Genomic DNA, 26,164 nt, shown 5'->3' on the forward strand with positions numbered 1-26,164 from the left:
TCTATGCAAACCCACATGCAGCCCTGCAGGATCAGTAATGCGAGCAGCTGACATTCAGCAGCAAACCCAGTGTGGTTGCAGCGGGCTCTAATTCCGCACTTCATTCCAGAACGCTACCCCTGCCAAGTAGCGTGCTTAAGGGGAAAAGTCAGGGATCGGTCCTCTCAACTAAGAATAGTTCACATGTAAAATGAACGGTAACAAGTTCAAAGCACTCAGGTAAACCCCGTAGCAGTAGCTGGCACATAAAAGTTGGGGCACTGTACACGTGGTCCAAACCCTTGAGGCCTCAGGGGGACTGGCTGGTTCCCTCCTGACTGCAAGGCACCGTGCCTGCAGGGGGCGTTGCTGGTGAGAGAGTGTCTCAGCCTTTCTTACCTGGTTCAACGTGGGTATTTCCTCAGCTGCCCATTGTGTAGGGTTCAGTCAACATGTTCCTAGATTTCTCTCAGAGGAAATTGATCCATGTGTAGCTTCACATTCAGTGAATCTGAGGAGGAAGGAAAAGCAGTAGGTGCTCAATAAACATTTATTTAATTAGAGGAAAAACACGTTATAAAATGTATGATATATGAAGTTTTAAACAGAACTTCAATAGAGAAAAATCAAACTGGTCAGTTTACCAAGCGATCTTCTGATTTTATATTGTTTTCACTGAGCTATTTGTGACAAAATGAAAAGAAAATAGCTTTCGTCAGTAATTCTGAAGTAGAAACTAAAATCCAAAGAGTGAAGGATCCTCCTATCTAGTTTTCGGTTTTGTCTTTGTTTTATTATTATTCGAATATCTTCCAAACTTTAGAGGGTATCAAAATCACCTAAAGAGGTTGTCAAAACACAGATTGCTGGACCTCTCCCGTTCTCCCGAGTGGTGATTCCAAACCTCAGCTTCTCTTTCCAAACTCCCTTTTCCCCCTCTTTCACTCTCAGAAGAAGACTTCGCCCCCAGCTTCACTGAGAGAACTCAAGCCACAGGTCAGCCTCTCTCTCAATCTCTTCCCCTTTTTCTTCTTTTTCACAGAGCAAACCAGTCTTTTTGGGTTCTGTGGCAGCACACCTCTAAGACGAACCCCAATGACCCCTGCCTCCTGGTACCCACACCCTTTTGTAGCTCCTCCCACGTTGTACCAGGATTCATCTCTATGAACAGAAGGGGTGGTAAGTGATGGCTTTACTCCAACACTAGGTTACAAAAGGCATGGCAGCTTCTATTTGGGCTTTTACTTCCTTTCTGTCTCGGATCACTTGCCCTACGTGAAAGCTTGTCACAAGCACTCTGTGGGGAGGCCCACGTGGTGAGGAACGTAAGCTTCTTGCCAGCAGCATGGAAGCAGCTGCTCCAGCTCTAGTCAAATCTTCAGAGACGGTAGCTCTGGCCACCAGCTCAAGTGCAATCTCCCGAGAGATCTTGAGCCAGAACCACCAGCTAGGCAGCTCCCAGATTCCTACACCCCAGAAACTGTGAGATGATAAATGTCTCTCATATAAGCTGCTGCATTTTAAGGTAATTTGTTACACAGCAGCAGATTACTAGTGCAGAGTCTAAGATTAAACCACCCACCTCTCCTTGCCCCTTCAGAGGTTTTGCCAGTTCATCTCTTGCACCCCATATTTCAACTTTTTCTATTCCACCTCCCTCCCTATATGAAATTGCTCAAGTCTCCTTTTTCTCAAAAAATAAACAAAAACCACTCTTTCATCCCTTCTGACCTCTCTTACTGCGCCCCTCGCTCTCTCCTCCTCTTCACATCAAAATTCCCCAAAAGATGGCTTGCCAGCCACAGTTTCTCACCACCCCCCACTCTTCCTCCCTCAGCAGTCTTCCACTCACATGCCCAACCTCACTAAAGTTCTCACAGGGCTTCTAGAGAGCGCCATGGTGCCAAGGGCAATGGCTTGGGAAGGAGTTTGCATTTCGTTCTAAGATCAGGGAGAAGCAGACAGCAGGCAGCCAACTGTGGTGGTGAGAAACACACACTTCGCAGCCAGACGGCCCCGGGGAAGCAGAAGAGCAGCTGCAGAGAGGGCCGAGGCAGCAGGCGGGAGAGGAGTGGTGCCGACTGGCTCCAAGGCTGTGGCGGAGGAGCTGGAAAGAAAGACTGAGAACATATACTTTTTTTGGCGGGGGAGATTGAAACAATAGAACTTGCTGATGGATTGCTTATGGGAGCTGAAGGAAAGGAAGAAATTGAAAATGACTTCCAAGTTTGGGGCTGGAGTAATGGGTGGCGGCTGATGATCCTGTTAAGATGTAAGACTTGTGGAGAATAGGTTGGGGGCGGAAAGGTGAAAATGAAGTTTTGGCATTATGTTTGAGATGCCTAGCAGACATGCAGATGGAGAATCATGAAATAAATGGAGTGTGTGGAATAGTATACTGACCACGACCAACTCCTGTCCATTTTTTAAATATGACCAGTGAATTCAAAAACATCTATCAGAAACCGCTCATTATTTGTATATTACAGCAGCTGTAAAGAAATGAGTTTCCATAGTTCAGCAGTTCTTGAAATCTTCATTTACAGAGTTTGGTTCCTATTTCTTGAAATTAAGGCTCAGCTAGGATTTAATATTACATGAGCAATCAAACACAGCGACAGAGTTCGAAATCGGTGACTTGCAGAAGCAAAGTCTGCAGGGATTTTAGGCTTCTGATTAAAATATACTGACAGCACATAATTTAGGGTTAAGTTTATCTCACGTTCTGGTCCCAAACCTTCAGCCCCGGAGGAGAAACCAGACCCAGCATATTAAGCATCCATCAGGGAGCCTGAATACCAAGACCTAATTTGAGTGAGTCTTTTATTGGATCACCACATCCTAACACTCAGGCAAAAATTTTAAACTCGTTCAGAATGAGAGCAGCAAGCACAGTAAAAGCAGAGGAAATAAAGTAAGTTAAAATAATAAATAATGCTAGAAGGAAGGACAGTAACAAGAACTACTCAAAGACATAGCAAAAATAAATCATTGTGATCGGAAATTCATTTTTAAAAATATCAAATGGTGGGGAGGGTATAGCTCAGTGGTAGAGCATATGCTTAGCATGCATGGGGTCCTGGGTTCCATCCTCAGTCCCTCTATCAAAAATAAATAAATAAATAAATAAATAAATAAATAAATAAATAAATAGCTTGAAAGATACATCAGGAGCTAGCAGGTCACTGCTATAGACGGTTTGCATACAATTTAGCTTAAGTGAAGCATAAGCTGGCCTGGGGGAACGAGGTGACAAGATAAAGAGGAGGAGAGGGAAAGTCATCAAAGCCTTCGAATGGCAAATAAGAGAGTTCACTCTGATCAGAAAGGTCACAGGATGCCACCAGAGGTGTTTAGTAACAGAGGTGACATGTGCAAACCTCCATTTCAGACGCGTTGCTTTGGCCACTTTTGGGAAGGTGGATCCAGGAGCTTAAGACTCCAGGGCAAGGAGTCCTTTCCTGTGCTTATCATAAATCCACGCCCTGTAACCGCAGAATAGACACCTGGGCTCTTACTTGGACCCCATTCATTCGTGTTGCAGGTTTACTTACAAGAAATTTGAATACTTGGTTTCCTAGACCACAGAAGATTGGAAATAGCAAATCAGTAGGGGATTGAGGAATACTGCTATAAATGCAAAGATGTAACAGGTAACAACTTAACAAAAGAGCAAACACAGAGACAAGTAAGCAGATAAAAACACAGTCACTTGAAGTTATTCAGCAGAAAGGCTTGCAATCTCAGCAGGGAGACCTTGGTGTACAACAGCAGTTGTTTACGATGACGATATTCACTGAGTTCCTTCTATCTGCTGGGCACTGTGTCCCCACAGATAAAAGGATAAATTAACCAGGAAGTGATAAAATGCATATTTGGAAAATTTCCTTTAAAATGATTTTCTAATGCCTTTATTTGGATGATTAGCTTAGGCAGAATGCTTCATTCCCTTACAATGAAAATTTGTAAAGTAATTTTCTTTCTGTTTTTCTTTCAAGATCCTTTAATCAAATATGGTTAATCTGAGTAAAGACTATGAGCAGATTTTAAAATGGAGATAACAGCCAATATTTTATAATAACTGTAAATGGAGAATAACCTTTAAAAATTGTGAATCACCATATTGTACACCTGAAACTTATATAAAATTGTACATCAACTATACTTCAATTAAAAAAAAAAAGATGGAGATAAACTCTCTCGAGGTAAAAATGAAGAAAAGAATAAGACATAATCCCCACACCGTCATTCACAACTGTGGGATTAAGGCAAATCACTTGCATAGCTGAAATCTTAGTTTCCTCACCAGGGAAATGGAGATAATCCTATCTGTCAAAGTGTCACTGTGACATTCAAATAAGTAGTAAATAAGAAAGGACATTCAAACTATAAAGCATCATGTAACTATAAAGTGATACAGAATTTTTCAGCTCATCAAGAACATCCCTCCAAGCCTATCACTGCTTGGGAATTTTCTCCTGCGTTGCTACCGCCACCAACATCACCTCCCCTCACCACTCTAGCCAGGTCCCTTACCGCGAGCGGTGCCACCCCGGTGCTCCTCCACTGTTCTCTCTACCTGCCACCGCCACCCTGAGACAGCCAGGGTAGCTTGGAGACAGGGATGATAATCACGGGATGCAGGTGGTTAGTACAAAACCTTCTAGTCATAGATGACTTGCCCTCGTGTTTCACTGGGTTGACAGAGACTAATCTTTATCAGTACAACTAAATGTTGGTTATCCACATGCTTCAAACTATAAAGATGCTGTGCTGAAGCAAGACATTTAACCTGGGACCTGAAATCTGAGCAGTCACCCGTTATGAGCCAAAATTCACATGTGGATAAATTATGAACGTCTCTCTCTTTGTTCCCTGCTTCTTCTACTTCTTTCTCCCTTCCTCCAAGCTTATTCCCAACGAAGGAGTCCATGAAGATCGGAATTTCATTTATTTCAGTGAATCTATTACTTCTACGTAATACCAGTGAATAACTATATTTTAAGTAAGCATTTTAAATTGTATTAGCCACCTGAGGATAATGCTTATTGCCCTATTATTCATCCTATAATATCTTGCCCATTTTTGAGCAGAAATCTCCTGTCTTTAGCCATCGAGCTTATCCTCAGAGACTTTTAACACAAATATAATCATACCCATTACCTCCTGAAAAATCATTCAATCCTCTTCACTGTTCTGTGAAAAATAGGTCAATTTTTTTAACACAGTTCAAGGTACTGCATGACTGATACCTCTCCAAACTTACCTCTCACCCCTCCTCACCTTTACACTTCACGTTCTAGCTTCAACGAACTCCTTTAAGTTCCTCAATTGCACCTCCGACTCGTGTGTATACTGTTACCTCTATCTTCAACATACTTTTCCCTTCACATTTTATCTGGCAAGTTCCTATTGATCCAACAGGCTTCATCTGCAATGTCACTTCCTCCAGAAGGCGCTGTCTGACCCTTCCCACCAATACCAAGATTGGCGATGGTTTCCATTCTGTGAGCTCCCATAGCACCCTGCACTTCCTCAATAAAACACTTACATTACTTTGCAGTTGCTTGTATTCCTCACAAGACTGAAAGCTCTACAAAGGTAGCAGCTATTTGTGTCTTTGCTCACAGTTATATCTCCAACATCTAACAGAGGAGTTGGTAGAGGGAAAGAAATAATAAACATCAGAGCAGAAATAATGAAATAGAGACTAAAAATAAACAGAAATGATCAAACTAAGAGCTGATTCTTTGACAAGATACACAATACTGATAAAGCTTTAAACAGATTCATTAAGAAAAAAAGAGAGGGCTCAAATAAATAAAATCAGAAATGAGAAATGTTAAATCAACATCACAGTAACACAAAGGATCATAAGAAATTACTACAAACAATTATACACCAATAAAATGGGCAATCTAGAGGAAATGGACAAATTCTTAAAAATGTACAATCTCCCAAAACTGAATTGGGAAGAAACAGAAAATATGTACAAAATGATTATCAGTAATAAAATTTAAAAATCAATTAATTAAAAAAAATTAAAACAAACAAAAGTACAGGACCAGACAGTTTCACAGGTAAATTCTACCAAACATTTAAAAAAGAGTTAATGCTTATTTTCTTAAATTATTCCAAAAAATTAAAGAGGAAGGAATGTTTCTGAATTCATTCTACAAAGCCAGCATCACCCTGATACCGAAATGAAGCAAAGACACCACAAAAAAAGAGAAAATTATATGCCAATATCACTGATCAACATAAATGCAAAAATCCTCAGCAAAATATTGACAAACCAAATTCAACAATACATCAAAAGAACCACACACCATGGTCAAGTGGAGATTAGCCCCAGGGATGCACATAGTTCAATAACTGCAAAGCAATCAATGTGACATACACATTAACAAATCAAAGATCAAAAATCATATAATCTTCTCAATAGATGCAGAAGAAGCATTTGACAGAATTCAACACTCATCTGTGATGTAAATTCTCACCCAAGTGGGCGTGGCGGGAATTCTCCTCAACACACGAAAGGCCACGTGTGACGCGCCCACAGCTAACATCAGACTCAATGGTGAAAAGCTGAAAGTTTCTCCTCTAAGATCAGAAACAAGACAAGGATGCCCACTCTCACCACTTTTATTCAACATAGTATTGGGAGTCCTAACCACACAGTAATAAGGCAAGAAGAAGAAATAAAAAGAATCTAACTTGGAAAGAGAGACATACAACTGTCACTGTTTGCAGATGACATTATATATAGAAAATCCTCAAGATGCCACCAAAATCTATTAGAACTAATAAATTCAGTAAAGTTAGCATACAGAAATAAGTTGCATTTCTATGCACTAACAATGAACTATCAGAAAGAGAAATGAAGAAACCAATCCCATTTACAATTTTACCAAAAAGAATAAAATAACTGGGACTAAACCTAATAAAGGAGGGAAAAAATTGTACTCAAAAAACCCTAAGACATTGATGAGAGAATTGAAGATGATACAAACAACTGGAAAAATATTCCATGTTCACGTATTGGAAGATTAATATTGTTAAAATGACCATACAACCTACAGCAATCTACAGATTCAATGTAGTTTCTATCAAAATACCAGTGGCATTTTTCACAGAAGTACAACAAATCTAAAATTGGTGTGAAAGCCCATGACATCCCAAATAGCCAAAACAACCTTGAAAACGAAGAAGAAAGCTGGAAGATTCATAGTCCCTGATTACAAACTATGCTACAGTAATCTATTACTACAGAGCTACAGTAATCAAAGCACTATGGCACAGGCACAAAAGCAGACCCACAGAGCAACGGAACAGAACACAGAGCCCAGAAATGATCCCACACTTATGTGGTCAACTAATCTATAACAAAGGAGGCAAGAATATATAATGGGGGAAAAGACAGCCTCTTCAATAAACAGTGTTGGGAAAACTGGACGGCTTCATGTAAAAGAATCAAACTGGACTGCTGTCTCACACCACACACAAAATTAAACTCAAAATGGATTAAAGATTTAAATGTAAGACCTAAAACCATAAAACCTCTAGAAGAAAACATAAGCAGTATGTGCTCTTTGGCTTCAGTCTCAGAAAAGTTTTTTTGGACACGTCTCCTCAGGCAAGGAAAACAAAAGCAAAAATAAACAAGTGGGACTAAATCCAACTAAAAAGCTTTTGCACAGTGAAGGAAACTATCCACAAAATGAAAAGGCAGCCAACTGAATGGGAGAAGATATTTGCAAACAATATATCTAATAAGAGGTTAGCATCCAAAATACACAAAGGACTCAACATTTTAAAAGCCTATTAAAGATGGATTGAGGACCTGAATAGACATTTTTCCAAAGAACACATACAGATGGCCAACAGGCACATGAAAAGATGCTCAGCATCACTAATCATCAGGGAAATGCAAGTCAAAAACACAATGGGATATCACTTCACACCTGTCAAAATGTCTATTATCAAAAAAACAAGAAATAACAAGAATTGGCAAGGTTGTGGAGAAAAGGGAACCCTCGCACTGTTTGTGGAATTGTAAATTGCTACAACTACTGTGGAAAACAATATGGAGATCCCTCAAAAAATTAAAAATAGAACTACCATATGATCCAGCAATTCCACTTCTGGGTATTTACCCAAAGAAAATGAAAACACTAATTCAAAAAGATATATGCACTCCTATGTTCACTGTGGCATTATTTACAATAGCCAACATATTGAAACCACCTAAGTGTCCATCGATAGATAAATGGATAAAGAAGATACGGTCTGCCTACCTATCTATCTATCTATCTATGCAATGGAATATTACTCAGCCATAAAAGAAAAAATAAAATCTATCCATTTGCAAAAGCATGGACAGACCTAGAGGGTATTATGCTAAGTGAGTTAAGGGAGGCAGAGAAAGACAAATGCCGTTGACTTCACTTACATGTGGTATCTAAAACCGAAACAGACAAACAAACATATCAAAACAGAAACAGACTCACAGATACAGAGAACTAACTGGTGGTTGCCAAAGGGGAAGCGGTTGGGGGGATGTGTGAAATGAGTGAGGAAGATTAAGTACGAACTTCCAGTTATAAAATAAATAAATCACAGCCTGGGGAATATAGTCAATAATATTGTAATAACTTTGTATGATGACAGATGGTAACTAGACTTCTCATGGTGATTATTTTGTAATGTATAAAAATATCATAACACGATGTTGTACATCTGAAACTATTATATTAAGTCAGTTACACTTTTTAAGAAAAGAAAAAAGAACAAAGGAAACTTTACAATTAGAAATTTCTTTTTGGCACTGCAGTAGTTGAAAGATATTTAAAAAAAAGATGTTAAGAGGAATCTAAAGAAACAGCTTATGAAATGATAATTAGACTGAGAATCTGCAAGAATAGATGCCAGGGGAAAATGGGAAATAATAGTGTAAAAGAACTCACAGAAATTAACTCAACCTAAAGTGCTATTCTCGTCTAAATTAGGACAAAGGAGTTAATGCACAATAAAATCATTTTCAGAATATTAGAGGCTGAGAGCATTTGTATTCAGGACCTTCTATGAGAGAACTACAAAAGGATGTATTTCAGCAAAAAGGAAATTAAGGCCAGAAGGAAGGAAAAAAAGAGAATGAAGCAATATTGAGAAAAAAATTTTTATGAAGATGTGGGAAAATATAAGCAAGCCCTGACTTATTTATAATAATAACTGACTAATTTAAGCAGAGTATAAAAAACAAGATTGAACTAACGTAACAAACAAAACTTAAATGGAGTATGATTGTTGGGGGAAGCTAAGGAATGGAGTGAAAACTTTCTAACCCCCCCGTCAAAATTGTTCCAGAGGAAAATAGAGATACTGATTAGCTTTAAATATTATAAAGTTAAGGATAAATATCAAATTTAAGGAAAACAAGTGTAAAAACAGAATATATGACTTCCAAAACAGCAAATGGAGAGAAAGGAATAAAGAAACCGGAATCACACTACAAACGGCAGAAAAGAGCAGGGGAGGGAGTAAACAAGGAAGGAGCGTGGTCAAGTCCATGGCACACATACATACACACACAGCGTTAACAACAGCTGGAGGAAGTGAACTACATCTGTCTATTAAAAGGTAATAAACAAGATAAATTAAAACATAAACAAAGCCAGGCATAAGCTTCTAATAAGAGACATCTTTAAAGTAAAATTAACAGAAAAAGGAAAATTACATACCAGGAAAATACTAAGAGTCAAAAGAAAGATGAGGTAGAATTTTAATATTAGCTAGGGAAAAAGGCATTAACAAGGGTAAGAAGAGACCCTATAATGATCAAAGGGGAAAATTATGAATTAATAAGTACCTGACATCATAGCTTTTTAATATATTGCTTATAGAAAGTAACAGATTAAGCAGAAAAGGTTAAACAAGTGTAGAAGTTTGAAAGAACACAGTGAACTCCTTCATCCACAGGTATCAAATATGTATTCTTTTCAGGGGTGCATGATGCATTTACCTAAACTGACCAGGTAATAAAAATCAAAAGAAGTGTTAACAAAGTCCAAATAATTGATGATAGAAAAAAAATTGATCTGAACACAGTGCTATGAAAGCAGAAATAAACACTTAGTGGGGTGTTCACTGATCCACCTTTATGATGTCATAAAAACTGCAAACAACTTACATGTCCCCAAATAAAAGAACAAATTGATAAATTGTGATAAATATGTGTAACAGAATACTACAGAAAAGCTAAAATAAAATAATGAGAACTATATGTCAGCATGACAGCCCTCCAAAGTACAATGAGTAACAAAAGAGGTTGAATTATAAGTATAACAAATTTATGTTTATTTACATAAATACTGAAAACACATGAAAAACTGTATATATCATTTATAGTTGGATATATATGCCTTAAAATGTCAAAACATAAATTGAAAGGATGTTTGCCAAAATAATGATAATGGTGGCCTCTGGCAGTGGAGGAAGAGGCCGGGGACTGGGAAAAGGCTTTATACATATGTTCTATTTCTAGAGAGACAGTAATGGACCATGATTAAGACTACAAGCTCAGGGGCTGGACGGCCTGGGTTCAAATCTTGAGCACACCACTCTCTGTGTCCCAGTGTCCTTATCTGTAAATTTTAGTGATTAATATTTCCTACCTAATAGGGCTGTTTGGGCTTAGATAATATAAGTTAAAGCATGTAAAACACTAGAACAGTGCCTGGTACATTGGAGCCACTCAAGAAATCAATCTTAACCTCTCTTCAGTTGAGAATTTTATTAAGTAATACCTGGAAGATGAGAAACTGGAGAGAGAGAGTGTATAAATCACTCTTTGGAGAAGTCTGGCTATGAAAAGCAAAGAAAACTCAATGGAGTCAAAAACTCATTGGGGTCCAGGAGGTTTTATTTAAAAAGGGAGATCATTGGGTGTGTTTGTAACCTAATGAAAATGAACCAAATGAGAGGGAAGATGGACGGTATAGGAAAGAGAGGAAATAGCCTAAAAACAGTCTCTGGTAAGGAAAGGGCTTTGATAAGGAATAAGGGCTCACAGCACATGTGGAAAAACAAGTCCTTGAGGGAAGGAGAAACAAACTTCTATTGTTTCAGAAAAGAATAAAATGATACAGACATGGAAGTTTAGGAGGAAAGGTTGACGATGGTCCCCTTTGTTGATTTTTGTTTTCCCAACGAATCTGAAGCAAGGTCTTCAGTGCAAGTTCGAGAAACTAGATGTGAGTCCACAGGGGGCACATCAAAGATCAAGCTTCAGAGAGAAGCAGCAGGAGAGGGTGCCAGGGCTCAGCCTGCACTGACGGTGGTGATCATGAAGTGACACTTTTCCAAACTTCCGGTCATGTAGCAACACTTGGCTGTGTGGGCAGACACGGGGAGATGGCGGAAGCCTGGGCCTTCCAGGAGCATGGCCTTGCCAGGGGATAATGTGACAATGCCATTATATAAAAAGGTATATGATTAAATTATCATGGGTTCAGAGTGGATGGGGAGGAGGGGTATGAAGACAAAAGAGGGCAGAGGGATAGAGAGAGAGTCGGCCAAAGCTCACAGGGTCTTCATAGGTGACTGAGGAGGTAAACAGGAATGGTAAGGCCCTGCTCAGAGAATGAGACACACGAATTTACTCTGAAATGTCTATGTTAAAATTGGAGGAGTGAGGGGAACGCACAGCTGAGTTGGAGTGGAGGGAACACTAGGTGGGGGTGGGACGGCCAAGACACTGAGAGGGTTGGTTAAGCCATCTACAGGGTGTTGAAGGTGCTCAGAACTGAGAAGGAGTAGATAAAACACTGTGATCAGGTCCGTATTTTAGAAATTTCCAGCCACAATGAGGAGGAAGGACTGGGAGGGATGGAGGCTGGAGAAAGGGAGGCCATTGCTGAAACCCTGCGAGGGCATGGGGGTTCAGATCAAGACGGCAGGAGGAAAGGTGGAAGGAAGTGGAAGCTGTCAGGAGATGCTGAGACAGCAGAAGGGCTTTGTGTTTGCTGGCGGGAGGTGGGAGTGAGGAAGGAGTCATGGCGTCAAGGTCAGGTGGCCGAGGCAGGTGCTAGTAAAAGGGGGGAAGAGACGGAGGAGCTGCTCTGGGAACCATCTCAGCTGCTGCCAAGTCCCCTCACCAGTATGATACAAATATATCACAGAAGTGATCAAAATTAATACCTATATATCAAAATTCCAGCTACGGTTTATAGTTTGAATGTCGATAATACATTTCAGCGGCTTGACACAGTTTCCCTATAGCAACAGCACACAAAGAAGGTTTTCAAGTCTAGAAGAAAAATCAAATTATTAATAAATTTGGTCTCAACAAAATTGCTTTGCCTGAAGATTAAAGGACTCCCAAACACGATAAAGATTAAATATTAAAATACGTTGTTTCAGTTTCTTGATAGATGAGTCAATATCCGGTTTTTAAATTTGCATTTTAAAAATCAGTTAAAAAGCAAAACATCAGTGAAACTTGACTGGACCAATATTTTGCAACTCTCACTAAAGAAATTAACATTGTGCTCCATAAGAAACCACTTAAATATTTAACAAATGGATATGAAACTTTGTTGCATGTTATGTTTTCTTAATGACAAGTTCACATTCACTGTGAGTATAGGTCTGAAAAAGAGCTATTTTTCTAAAAAGTTACTTTCATATATCTTCCACGTGCTGAATCTTAACCTTCCGAATACCATGGAAAATCAACCTGCACAGTAAGAATCTGTGGTTCATTCAAATAGTAACCCAATATCCAAGTTAATTACTGTGATTTAATTATGGCATCTTCTCCTTTTTCAGAATATTTATAAACTAGTCTTTATGTAATCCCAAGGTACATGATGAATGCAAATCAAAGGACAGTTTAGTTGTAAATATTAATGACTCACGCAAAGTAACTTTGGGTGTGGAATTTCACAACAATCAACTTTTGTCTTTAATTCTTCATATTGCTTGATTATAAATGTTTCAGTCAGGCCTGAGTATAATTCATTCTTTTTGATGGAAGCTTAGAAATTTTAGCATAATAATAATCAAATTTTTAAAAATACAACATAATCTGTGAAAGTTCTTGAAATTTCCATTTGGTTGTGAAATATGTTCTTCTGTAATAATTAAGGACATAATGAATTTAAGGCCAAAGAACAGCTGCTTTATAACATTTATAAGAAGTAATTTACATTATTGAGAGGAAGCAAGAAATTTTTAACATAAACGTAATTGGATTCCACTGGACCCCTTTTCTATCAGTCTTTTGAGACAGGTCTTTCTGACACAAATTTTTCAATAGCTATTAAAGAAATTCAGTGCTTTCCTTCCTCACTTGTAAGTGTTTAAGGGCATATGAAATTCTTAAGGCATTTTATTTTCAGGCTTACATGACTAATTATTAGGGTGGCTGTAACCACTGTAGCTTCAATAATTTCTAACTAATTCTCAATTATTACTTTATGCAGTTTAGCTCTATACATGGAATTACACTCCAGGAAAGTCTGCAAATAAATATTGCATTTACTATTTGGAGTGCTAAGATTTAATAAAGATGTCAAAGACTTGAAGAGCTCTATGAAGACTAGAAACAATTAGTATTTAGTAAATATTTCTGGGTAAAGAAAGATTGCCAGATTCTGAATTGATTTCTCCCCAAATAATTAGAAGGTGGTTAAAAACAAAAATAAGTATTTGAAGTTGTATTCAAATTGTGGACCATCTGTGTCACTCTTACCATGACAGAGCACGAGAAATGGGTGAAAGTTAATTACAGTAGGCAGCGTTCATTGAGGGCTTGCAGTGTGCTAGGCAGTACTCTGAGCACTTTATTATGCCTTCATCAGTCCTCGTAACTAACCTATGAAGTAGACACCATTACAGCGCCCCCTGGAGAGATGAGGGACCTGCGCGTTCGTAGGAGCAGTTTGCCCACGGTCTCCAGAAGGCCATGCCTGCCTGACCCCAAGGACTGTTGCTCCTTGACCCTCCCCTTTCTCTTCTCCAGGCAGGACCACGTGGTAGTTAAGAACACAGACAGTATGCTCTCCCAATTCTTCTTTAGCCATTAAAAACAAAAAACAAAAAACACGACATATCTGACGGTTGTTCAGAAATTTAGAAATTGGCTAAACATGATGACATAGGGCCCCTTACAAATCTGATCCAATTAGCATCGAGAAACTTGATCCTAACACCGTGAACGCTCTTGACTTTAGAAGTCAACAGTAACAATAAAAAAGGCTGACAGTCAATAGGATGCAGTGAGGAAAGTGTAGCCACTTCTGCTCATAAGTGTTCTACTTTGAGCCCCTGATGCTCAGAGCCCCTAACCGTCCAGCTGGACACGGGGACACTGATCCCTGAGATTCAGGGAAAGCAGGCCCTCTTCTGAGGAAATTTTCCTTTAGTCTTAAGAAGCACTAAGGATTCCTGTGGCTTCACGGCTGTTACTTTTTTCCTTCTGTCCATGGAGAATGGTTATTTAATTTTGGAGTCAAAAAGCTGGAACAGCCTACCAAGGTTTTCTGATGAACAACTCCAACTCCAGGTAAAAATGTCCCCCTCAGCATCTCTGGGCAGTGTGTCCCAGCCTGTGTGAACCTTCCAGGAGCCAAGTCAGCTTACACAGAGGGCCGTCCGAACACAGAACAGCTATAATTATTAGCCTCCTCATTCTCAGCCATAGCTTGCTTCTCTTTCATTTCCAACCTCTGTATGCAGTTTCACAGTCAACCTTTCAACTTCCGAAGACAGCAGTCAAAATCTCCTTTCAGTCTCAAATGCTCCAACTCATCCCCAATTCCTCCAAACATGTCTCATTTGGCATGGAAAGCCAGACCCTCTACCGGTTGTCAACCTGTTCTGTCAGCGACCATCTTAAAATGCATTCCACCCCCAGAACTGCTCAGAATGCCACAGACATCATCTAGGGAGTGCCAAGCACAGTGGAGTGAATGCCACCTTATAGTTGGGACATCATTCTGTCATGGACGCAAACTAAGATTGCATTGAGTTTGGGGCAGACAAGTCGCACGGCTCAAGCATTGAGCTCACAAAGCGCTGATCATGAATTCACGTTAATGTGCTTACAGTTCCTTTATTACATTTGTCGTGTACCCTGTCAATGACCGAAGCATCCTCCAGCTCTACAGCCAAAGCTTTACTCAAAATTTACTTTCCCATTATTTTGCCCTAAGAATAACCAGACTCTTGACTCTGTACAAAACTAACAGCTACCATATATTGAGCTCTTACTACGCGCAGGAGCTGTGCCGACCCCTTACACGCCTGACCTCCCAGCGTCCCCACAGGATAACAACTGTCTCATCATACCCGTTTTTCAGATGAGGAAAGTCAGGCTCCAAGAGATTGAATGAGTTTTCCAAGGTCACGGTGCTAGTAAACAGCAAAGCCAGGATTTAAACCCAGTTGTGTCAGAGCCCCAGAAGCTCCACTAATCCTGTTCTTTCTGTGTCTCAACAATGCTGTCCTCAAACATATTCTGTTTTGCAGTTGCCGCTGCTCGTTTCCTCTGACCCCATTGAGCGACAGTGCAGAGACCTCGGGGTCCGTTTGGAGATCTGCCAAGCTCTTGCCTGATCCTGCAGGAATTACCTGGAAATACCACGAAGCTAACTTGGGATAGACTGAGCTACCACCATGAAATGAACACCTTGAGCTGTTTACTGCATAGTTAATCCATGCAAAACAAAACACAATAAGCAGAATAGAGACAGATGCATGTATAATTAATGCTTTTTTCTCAGTCCCCAAAAACTCTTACACAGTTGCCTGAGATAAACTGTCTCCAGGATGAAGTGTTCTGGGTTCCTCCTCTTTTCTTTTTTGCTGGGGTTTTGCTTAAGCCTTTTCTGCTCCTGATGTTTGCCGACCTGCTCTGGGACAGTCACACCTTAGTATCTGGGCCTTGGCACTATTTGTATAAAATGGGTAGTCTTTACCTCTGCAGTTGTAAGTCCATGGTATGCGTCAATATTGTCCTTCCCACATGCTTTGCAAGACAGACTTGACACTAATCACCACCCTCACCCGGGGACTTGTACCCCTTCAGTCTGTGACACTGTGGCTTTGCCCCTGGGGTTGGGGTGGGGGTCCTCCTGTTCAGTTCCCTTTGTGTCCTGCCCCATCCTTGTCAAGGAGGGAGAGGATGTTAATTTCTCTATTTGGTAAAAAGAAAATCTTAAAACTCGGATGCCGGCTAAGACAGATTTCTCCATGGAGCAGAAAGTCACGGGCAGGATACTTCCCATGGATTAAAACTCAACATCTTTGCTGATGGCAACAGATCAGAGGTTTGAGAGTGTAACCCTTTATGCCAGTGCCCACATGCACTGCTTACGCCACATCAGGTTATATAATGCACAATGAGAAAAATATTTTCCCATTCTCCCCTATCCCCTCCCTTTCTTCTGACACACTACACAGACCACGAACTAAAAGCCATAGAAAATATGGCATAAAATCAACAGCACATTACACTGTGCCCTGGACAGTTATGTCTTCGGGCAGATGAGCATGAGTTCCTCCCTTCTTTTAATAACAGCACCATGGTGTTCTTTTTAAGGAATTACCTCTCCTGCACTGGGTTCAGCAGAACAAGATCGCTGAGTAAGGAGCCCTGCTGGCAAACCCTGGGGGGAAAGCAGTAGAAGGTATAATCATACTGATCCAGCCAGATACCCCTCCCGGGAGCTTGAGTGCTGAGCCCCTACTCATGCATAAGCAGCACGCATGGATTCCTGGAGCCCCCCTCAGTCCTTTTCCTGCTCTGAACCTAATTTTCCAGTTCGGCTGCCTCTCCTCATCCTTCCAACAAATTCTCCTTTTAGCCAAAGTCAGTTTCTGTGGCTCGCGTCCAAATAACCTTGACTGGTACCAAGGTCTGGTTGGTCTCCACAGTGCCACCCCTCACCGACGATGCCTGTGTCTGAACCGCACGCACACCAGATGACATCTTCATCTGTGGAAACAAAAATGGAAACTAAACTGAATATTTCCATCAGCTTCAGCATTTTGCCCAAACGAAGCTAAATGTCATGCGAAACGTACCAGCTGCTCTCACGGGCTTTGCTTAAGCACTGCGCTCTCTGCGTTTTGCGTCAGAGTGTGCAGTCTTCCCACCGCTTAGCGGTCCTCTCGGGAAAGGACACCTCCTTTCTTTGATTTAAGCTCTTATGAAAGCCACTCATTTGAGTTCTGGGCTTGCTGTTTATTTGTCTTCATTCTGGAGAGAAAAGGGGTGGCTTATTAAGGAAAAGAAAGACAAGTTTCTGGCAGATTCCACTGTAAGTAACAGTGGAGGTGAAGAGTTTCTGGCAGATTCCATGAGCAGGGGACGGTGAGAAGACCCTGTTACTTCTTGGTTTAATCCACTTCAGACAGACTAAAGCCACTAAGCACCTCCAGGCAGGCTGAATTTTTTCCTATCTGGATAACAGCTGCTTACTTATACAGCCAAAATCAGCCTTTAAAAGCCGCCTCCTCGTTGCTATCTACGTCCGAGTTTGCAGACTTCCCCCCGAGGTCACCATGAGCGAAACAAGAATTGGTGCTAGATGTCACAGCGAGAGGCCAGGACGTCCCGAGACTGGGGGGCGGGAGAACGTAGCCAGCACCGTCCACTATATTCTATGTGCGTCATTCAGTCCCGTTTCCTTCCTGTCGGGGAGGTGTCAAAGCCAGGAATTCACTTTATTAATTCAGTGTGATCTGTTTTCCCTCTTCTTCCTTACACCTGAAGCATGTGCTGTCAGTTTCTATCACTACCGCCACACATAGGAAACTCCTGCCACTTACAGAGAGCAGGAAGCTGGATCCAAGAAGCCTCATTTTTACCCTCTTGAATACTTTTCTGCCTCACTCATGTAACTTTGGCAGAAATACTGCATAAGAGTATTGCGATATAATACGGCAGTTAATCATACTGGGGGCCAACAAAAGATGGAAGGTAGCGTGACGCTTCCTTCGCCTCCAAGACATTAGGTTTAAGCAGCAGAATACGAACCATGGATGCCTCAATCTTCACACCACCAAAGACACCCATCAAAATAATGGCAGCCTCTGAAAAAAGAGTGAACGCTTCCAACCATGCCTGTCATTCCAAATGGCAGGTGGAACCGAGAATCAGACGAGAATGGGAGCCGGCAGACAGAACAAAGGAATTGGGAGGGAAATCTGATGTCCTTCTTTTCTTAAAAAGAATGGTTTTAATACCACACGGCCTCCTGTTCATTACGAGGGGAACTGAACAATGTGCCTTCACACACCAAAAGGGAAGGCGGAGGGAAAGCGCAGATCGGGGATGGAAGTGACGGGAAGGGAGATCCGGAAGGATGCATCACAGACAGTCCCTGAACAAAGGGTGAAAACACAGGCTTCCGAGCCACGATGATTTCTCGGCGGCCGGTGCTGCGGCCACATGAGCGGCTGTGATCTGTGTGGACATTTACTTGGGCCTTATTTTTGAGCATTCTGGGCCTACGACATTTTCCATTTTAGAAAATTGGGAAAACAGTCCAAGGTTGGAACCCGTCAAGAGACACAGCACATTATGCATCCTGTCCCATTATATCATTAAAAATTACAGAGGCCAGCAGCTGCCGGCTCTCCTCTCCAAGACGGCAACTATTAGAGCTAAAATCTGCAAGCAAGCAAATGAAAAAATATGCATATGTGTCTATGGATATGCCAGATTCTTATGGCAAAAGGGACAAAACTTAGTGGGAATTTGAGCTCTGTGGATCAAAATCCCTCTCCTTATTTTTTTAAAGAGAACAAGAAACATAACATAAGGAATAGCTGGATTCATTTTTGTGAACATATGGTGGTTCTTGCAAAAATAAGCATCTTTTACCCCCGCTCATTCCTTTCCAATGAGATCCTCCCCGTCTGTGTTCAGCCTGTGGTCACCTAACAACTCTTCTTTCTCCTTTCCAGTGTGCAGAACATTAATTTTAGAAGTTATAGTCTAATTGGCGAGGCAAGACGAATTAAATATTCTGTATCAAAATATGTACTCTACTAAACAGAATCGACAAGTTCACATTTCACAGCTTGGCTTCTTTTAAACCTTTAGTGGCTAAGCCTATTGTAAGAAGGCAATTTTAATCATTATCTGCATTGTGCTCTCCCTTCTTTTACTGGTTGTCATTTTATTCAACACTCTGATGACCCTGTAAAATTGAAGTTATGTCTAGAGGTATTTTTTCACCTAATAAAATATAAAATGTGCAAGCCAACTTTTTTTTTTTTTTGAGCAGAGAAAGGTGTATTGCAGGGTCAAGTAAGGAGACTGAGTGGCTTGGCTTGAAAAACCCAAACCAAACCAACTTAAGTTTACAGGTACATAAAAACATATTAGCAAGACAGTGCAGCCCAGTAGAAAAAGGCTCAGACTTTGGAGCTGATCAGAGTGGGCATGACTTACTAAACTATGCAACTTTACTAAACTCCTCTATGGCTTTGTTTGCTAATAATTAAAATACACACAATACTGTTCATATCATAAAATATTGCAAAGTGTAAGTAAGACAATGGAGTAAAGTACTTCATACGTGTCTCGCAGAGAAGCTGTTCAATAAACCCTTATTTAATGAGCAAATGTCACATCCACTTATAAACCGACGAGAAATGAGTGCACACTTCCGCAAAGGATTTCCACAAGAACGTACTTGGCACCTTTATTCAGAAAAGCCAAAAACCGGAATCAACCTATATATCCATCAACAGGAGACTAGATAAACTATTTGGATTTTTTAAGTGTTAGAGTAATATTTTGTGCATTATAAGCAGGCAAAGAACTGGAGCATTTTAATTGATGTACATGGCACGCAGTACTGAAGTCCTTCACTTTGGTCTGCACCTTTTCGTGTCCAAATGTCCAGTTAGATCCCAGAATTATGGGCCTGATGAAGCCCCAGCAACACTTGCTACAAAACTCCCATCAACACGAAGCAACATGCCTGGAGCTACACAGCTGTCAGCAGAGTCGAGGCAAGTACCCCGGCGCCCTGACTCCGAATTCAGCCCTCTTTTACTGCACTGGTCCCTCTGCTGCTCCATGAGGCAATGCAACATAATGGGAAGAGCTCTGGAATCAATCCTTGGTTCCACCACTGACCAGCCGTGTGACCTCTGTGTGGCCTCACCTCTCTTAGCCCGTGGCCCTCCCTCTGTGTTGTGAAGACGTAACAGAACGCACACCGGAGATTCGCTGAAAGGGTAAAAGAAATCACGCAAGAGACAGCGGAGACGGTGGCACTGTAATCGCTCAATGAAAATCAAGAGAGTTACATCCTTTAAGGTAAAATTCCACCTGGTATCAAACGACAGGGAGCTGGGTCGCAGCCAGTTCACAGAAGCCCGTCGTATCCTCAGACCAGAAAATTCCATAACGTTCTACTTGAAAGTTAAATGTATTTAAACATCAGTTTTCATTGGCCCTTTCCAAGAAGATATCCCACCATCTTCTAAAAGCAAATGTCTTTGAATACGTTTGTAAATATTATATTTTATATTCTAACTGAAGGAGTTGGCGTCTTTCTTTTACTAAAGAATATATTTGCATTTTAAAGGCATACTAGATTACCTAGAGATAGATGGAATTTATACTTTTATCAAGTTATTAGGCTGAAATGTTTTGAAAATGGAAGGCTGTTTGGTTGAGACGGGTATGTGGAATTCGTAGCGGGTGGGAAAACACTTTGAAAAGACCACCCAAATAAAGTAGATAAATATATACACACACAGATAGATAGATAGATAAGGTTGTCACCTAAAACCATAAGTCGAAGTTGGCAGCAATGCCTCCCCCCACAAAATGCAGGTTTTCATAGGATCAGTGACTCTACAAATAGTCCCATTTCTTTGTCTCTGCCAGCCCTGGAGCTGTCTTTCATCTTTACTAAACAAAACCTACAGCCAGTTGGTACACAAGCCATCTTCTGACGCTGAAGCATCAGAAGCGGCATCGCGTTCGTTACTGCACGACCCTCCGGGAGCCGGTAACGGGCGCTGGGGGGGGGGGGGGGTGGTCAGAAGCCCTGCAGGTCTGAAGGGCAGCGCCAGACACGTGTGGGCCCGGGAATGGACCACGCCAGCACATCAGGAACCAAGTGCTTTTCTTGTCAGGGTATAATTTGATGGTGGTGAAGGCTTTATACGTCCTCTGTTGTTTCTGAAAAGAAATAGGAAATATACTATTTAGATTCTAAGGCAACTAAAATAGAGGCGTTTTGTGGCAGATGGGATTTTTATGAGCTGTTTGTCACCATATAGCAGCCTTGTTAAGAAGCAATCGTTTTCTGCTTCATTACACTAAGATAGCTCTGTTTAGGGTTCCACTCAGCTGTGAAATGATTTTAAAACTTCTGTACGGAGTAGAGATGGGTTTTTTTATATAATAAAAAATTGTTGACAAAAATGTACTAAAACACAAAAAAGGGGCCAAACGCACTATTTTATGTGTCGGGGAAACAGAGATCTGCTGAATCTCCCACTTGTGGTTAATCTGCTCATCTATGCCAACAGAGAAAACCACATAAATACTTTTATTCTCTTCGCCTAAGAAAAGTAAGAGTTCCTTTTATGTTTTTACAGTCTTCACGGCATATATCATATACATAGAAAGGGAAGAACACTTGAGTGAGTTTCAGCTTAAAATATGTAAAAAAGGAAAACAAATTTAGTAAATGCAAGAAATACATTTTTAATGTCTTTACTTTCCTCAAAACTAATCTACTTTCAGGTTTCTTTTCCTATTTGGCCATGTTTTTAAAGGATCAGCATTGGGGCCAGGAGGAGCCTAAGCTTGTTACTTTAAAGATTATAAACTTACCATGTCACCTTGCCTGGCTCTGATCCCCATTCAGCGCAATTCAAGGCATTCAGGAGGACCTGGTCCCAGTCCTGGCCCCGCCTCTGGTGCATTAATTAACCTTTCTGAGCTTCATTTTTCTTATCAATAAAAAGATGTTTGGTAACAAAACCTTGCAGTATGGGTTATTTATTGCCCCAATAATGCTGTGTAAGGAATAACCACAAAACCTCCACGGCAGGCAATGGTGAACATGTATTTAGCTAGTAAGTCTGTGGGCTTCAGTCGCTTTAGCTGTGCACACGTGTGTGTCTGCAGTGGGGCTGGCCTGCTCACGTCTGTGGGTTGGCTCTGCTAGGCTGTGACTTGCCACTGGCTGATCTAGGGTGACCCCGGCTTACACAGGGCAATTTTGCCCCACTTCGTGTGTCTCCCATCCTCCAGCCAGCCAGGGCTCATTCTCATGATGTGGTGAAGGTACTAGAAGAGCAAAAACCTGGTGGCGTAAGATTTTGTTCGAGCCCTTGCTTGCATCGCATTTGCTTACCTCCAAATGGCCAAAGCGAGTGACACCCCAGTACAGAGCCAGATGAGAGGGTGCTACCCAGAGGCATGGGGAAAAGTGAGCACCATCAGCCACTGATGTCTGTAAAGACGGAGGCATCTTATGATGCTTATGGAGCCACAAGCATAGAACTTGGTGCCCAGCAGGCACTCAGTAAATGTCAGCTTCCTCCTCTCCTAAATGTCCCCAGTCTCCTTAAGCTCCCCCTCAGTTGGTCCCCTAAGGTTTTTATTTGTCTGTTTGAAAGACTAAATGAAAATAAAAATTATTATATAAAGGGTTTATAATTAGCTCTCCCTCTCAAACCAGGGTAATGAGCCTGGGGAAGAGAAGAAACCATGAGATACATCTTTATTAAGTATTTTATGCAAAGACTGGGGAAGCAAAATAGGATTTTTATGCTGAAACACACGCAGACATCGTATTAACTGCTTTGGGCTCCACCAGAAGCGGGTGGCACATAACATGGTCTCTCTGCTCTGCTCTTTGGGGTGAACGTACTTTGGAGGAAAAGTTTAACAGTCTAGAAAGATGAACCTCTTAAGTCTGAGCTCATTCTGCAGGGGGCCGATGTTCCCTATGAACATGCTGCTTCTGAGATTTTTTTCCTGCAAATCCAAGGCTTACACAGGTTAAAAGGGGCTCTGAAGCAAAGTCTAACAGCAAGAGAGGAAAAGCACACCGTATTTATCTTGCAAGCGAATGAAGTTTGGCTAAGCAGGGGGGTAGGACCCTGGAGAGAGCCTATTTAGAGGAAAGCAGGAAGGCTTTTTTCCAAGAAGGAAGGAGCAGGCTCACCAAAGGAGAGAAGGTTGATCCTCTAGTTCTGGGTGCTGCGGTGGGAGATTCCACAGTCCCCAAGAAGCTGCAGCAAACAGCCCCCAGCCATCCCACCACACACACACCATTCAGGCAAGTCCTTGGCTGGACCAGACCCTTCCGCCCTGCCAGTGAAATGACTTGGTTTCAGATGTTTTGATGTATGGACCAAAAAGCCCACAGAGGCAGAAGTGAGGAACATGACCACTTCCGGAGATGGGATACAGCCCAGAGCTGCCCCTCCCCATCTGCCAACCCCTCATCCTCCTTAAGGCCCTCTTCCATCATTAATATATTTGTAAATTCTGCATGCTACTTCACAATACCAGCTGCTAGTTGCAAAGAACTAAATTTATTTTTTCTTTACAGTCTTTGAGAAAAACAGATGCACTCGGAAAAAGCCCCGAATGACTTTGCCGGTGCTTTGCCTGTATGCCAGAACAAGCAGTGAGCTCCGAAGCAAGAATGAAAGAACGAAATAAACCCGGGGAAAGCAGGAAGAGGGGATTCAAAGGTAAAGGTATAAACTGACCAATTAGAAAAGGGGAAGACAACCAACGCTAGTATTTATAGCTAAAAGCTACTCATTGAAAAAGCAAGTAAAATGGACACATCCACAGAGCCACGGAGGGAAGCCAGCTTGCTGCCCAAACTGATCACGCCAGCTCACCACGCGCTGAATACCAAAGCTCAGCAGGCATTTGGGGACGGTTTGGAGCACAGAAGAGGAACAAGTCAGGGAAGAGAAGAAATGTATTATTCAGTGGCAGTGGTCTAATTAGCATCCTCAGAGAGATTACGTTAGCATTCTCAATTGACTACGAAGAAGACTGAACAACCAGGAACAAGAAAGAGTGCTTGGAGATGAAACACATGATGGCCAAAATATAAAAATTCAATACATATGGCACGGTCTGATTCTAGTAGCAGAATATATGTTTGCATCCAGGGAGGTCTGAAGCTTATAACCTTCCCAGTTGACAGAAAAGTGCCTCTAAGAAATGGAATAGGACTGGTGATCTGAGCAAGGGATAAACTTTCACTGCTTAATGCAAAGCTTAAGAATACAGATGCTACAGCAAACTGTCATGGTCCACACCCAGAAACCCCACTTAACTAGCTGTGTAACTCTGAGCAAGCTACTTAATACACACACACACACACACACACACACACACACACACACACACACGAGTATTATTCAGCCATAAGAAAGGAGAAAACTCTACCATTTTCAACAGCATGGATGGAACTTGAGGATATTATGCTGTGAGATAAGTTAGACAGAAAAAGACAAATACCTTATGATCTCACTTAATACAGAATCTGAAAAATCCAAAATTCATAGAAACTGACTAGAACGGTGGTTGCCAGGAGCTAGGAGCTGGGGAAATGGGGGAGATGTTGGTCAAAGGGCATAAAATTCTAGTTATGAGATGAATATGTTCTGGGCATCTAATACACAGCATGGTGATTCCAGTTAATAATACTTTATTATGTACTTGAAAGTTGCTAAGAGAGTAGATCTTAAATGTTTTCACCACACACAGACCAAAAAAAAAAAAATAGTAATTATGTTGCTTGACAGACGTGTTAGCTAATGCTGTGGCGATCATCACTTTGCGATGTAGAAGTGTATCCAATCAACACACTGTACATCTTAAGCTTATGCACTGTTATAGGTCAATGATATTTCAATACCCCAGGGAAAACAGGTGCAGCTCTCAAACACATTACCTTATACAGTCTCACTATATATCCTTAATTTTTAAAAATTTTCTTCTACTCTATCTCCTTTTAGCACATCTTTACTAGAGAGTGGACAAAGGAAAGAAATCCTCTGTTTTCACTCATTTTAAGAGTGAAGAAGATTTCCTTCCTGGATGTCAGAAAGAGAGAGAAATCTAGCTGATAGAACCCTAATTCCCAGCCTTTGGCTCTGTTATAACCATGGAAATCATGCCTCTAGGAAACTGAAGGTTTCCAAAACTTGACCTAAACTGACAGCCAAGTGGGACTGAAGGATCATCTGCAGACGCCCTTCGTTCAGATCGTGGTTACACAGATGCAAGTTTGCACCAAGTTCATATGCGCTACTAGAGAGACCCCCACACTCTGTGCAGACTTCTGATAGTTCTGGGCAGTTGCATTATGTAAATCTAACACATTTGAAATTGGCTAGGGGAGTTTGAATTTTAAATAATCTTACGATGAATCTTTCTGTAAAGCAAATTATTAACTCGTAGTTTTCTTGTTTTGTAAAACTGGATTTTGATGTATGACATGTTTAGGGTGGGATGAACCCAGAATTCTGCTTTATAAAATGTGTACTCTTCTGAGACAGCAAGCATCAATGTTCGTGATTCCATGAGATATGCATCCTCATGCCTTGGATTAAGGGACTACGCAAATAGAGTTTTACACGCCTAAATAAGGGCAGAGATGGGTCCCTTCTTCAAGCCCACGCCACCCTCCCTAGTGCTTGAGGAAACTCTGCAAACCTTCCTGTTTCTGTACCTCACACACCCGAAACCAGACCCCGTAATGGAGTCAGTCTCACTCTGATGAGAACCCGGACACCTTGCTTTTTTAAAACTGGTTCCCTTACTACTCTTAAATTCGTATTTTCAATTATTAAAGACAAGCAAGCCATTTATCAAAACCAAAACTCCTCTCATTAAAAAAAAAAAAAAGCTATGTCTACCCTCTGTTAGGCATAAAGCAAACATTTTTAGATGTCTGTCAATTTGAGGGTTGGATGCCAGACTGAGTTGCTGAAATCATATATATATATATGATATATATATATAGTGTGTATCATATCCTTAAAATTAAAACACAATAACATTCGCTTAACTCAAAAGCCCTAGTCAATGCAACTCAATATTTTAATTCACTGAAACAAACACGTTTGGAAAGCTCATCTGAGCTAGAAAGCCCAACAAAGA

General features: G+C 41.0%; 1 long non-coding RNA gene across 6 annotated transcripts in view; it reads right to left on the reverse strand.

Annotated features, from left to right (window-relative positions):
* Positions 1 to 17,262, reverse strand: part of LOC105100319 (uncharacterized) — a 56,104-nt gene extending 38,842 nt beyond the window's left edge. For 4 of the 6 annotated variants that reach the window (XR_010382955.1, XR_010382957.1, XR_010382958.1 and 1 more), the window contains exons 1-3: positions 17,068 to 17,261; positions 16,895 to 16,978; positions 379 to 490 (exon numbers count right to left, since the gene is read on the reverse strand). This is a non-coding gene — a long non-coding RNA (uncharacterized LOC105100319). Of the gene's footprint in view, positions 1 to 378; positions 491 to 16,894; positions 16,979 to 17,067 lie in introns of all 6 variants that reach the window. The other 2 variants (XR_010382956.1, XR_010382959.1) reach the window with 2 other exon arrangements.
* Positions 17,263 to 26,164: the final 8,902 nt, after the last annotated feature.

This window comes from Camelus dromedarius, chromosome 11 (genome assembly GCF_036321535.1).
Source record: "Camelus dromedarius isolate mCamDro1 chromosome 11, mCamDro1.pat, whole genome shotgun sequence".
Taxonomy (NCBI): domain Eukaryota; kingdom Metazoa; phylum Chordata; class Mammalia; order Artiodactyla; family Camelidae; genus Camelus; species Camelus dromedarius.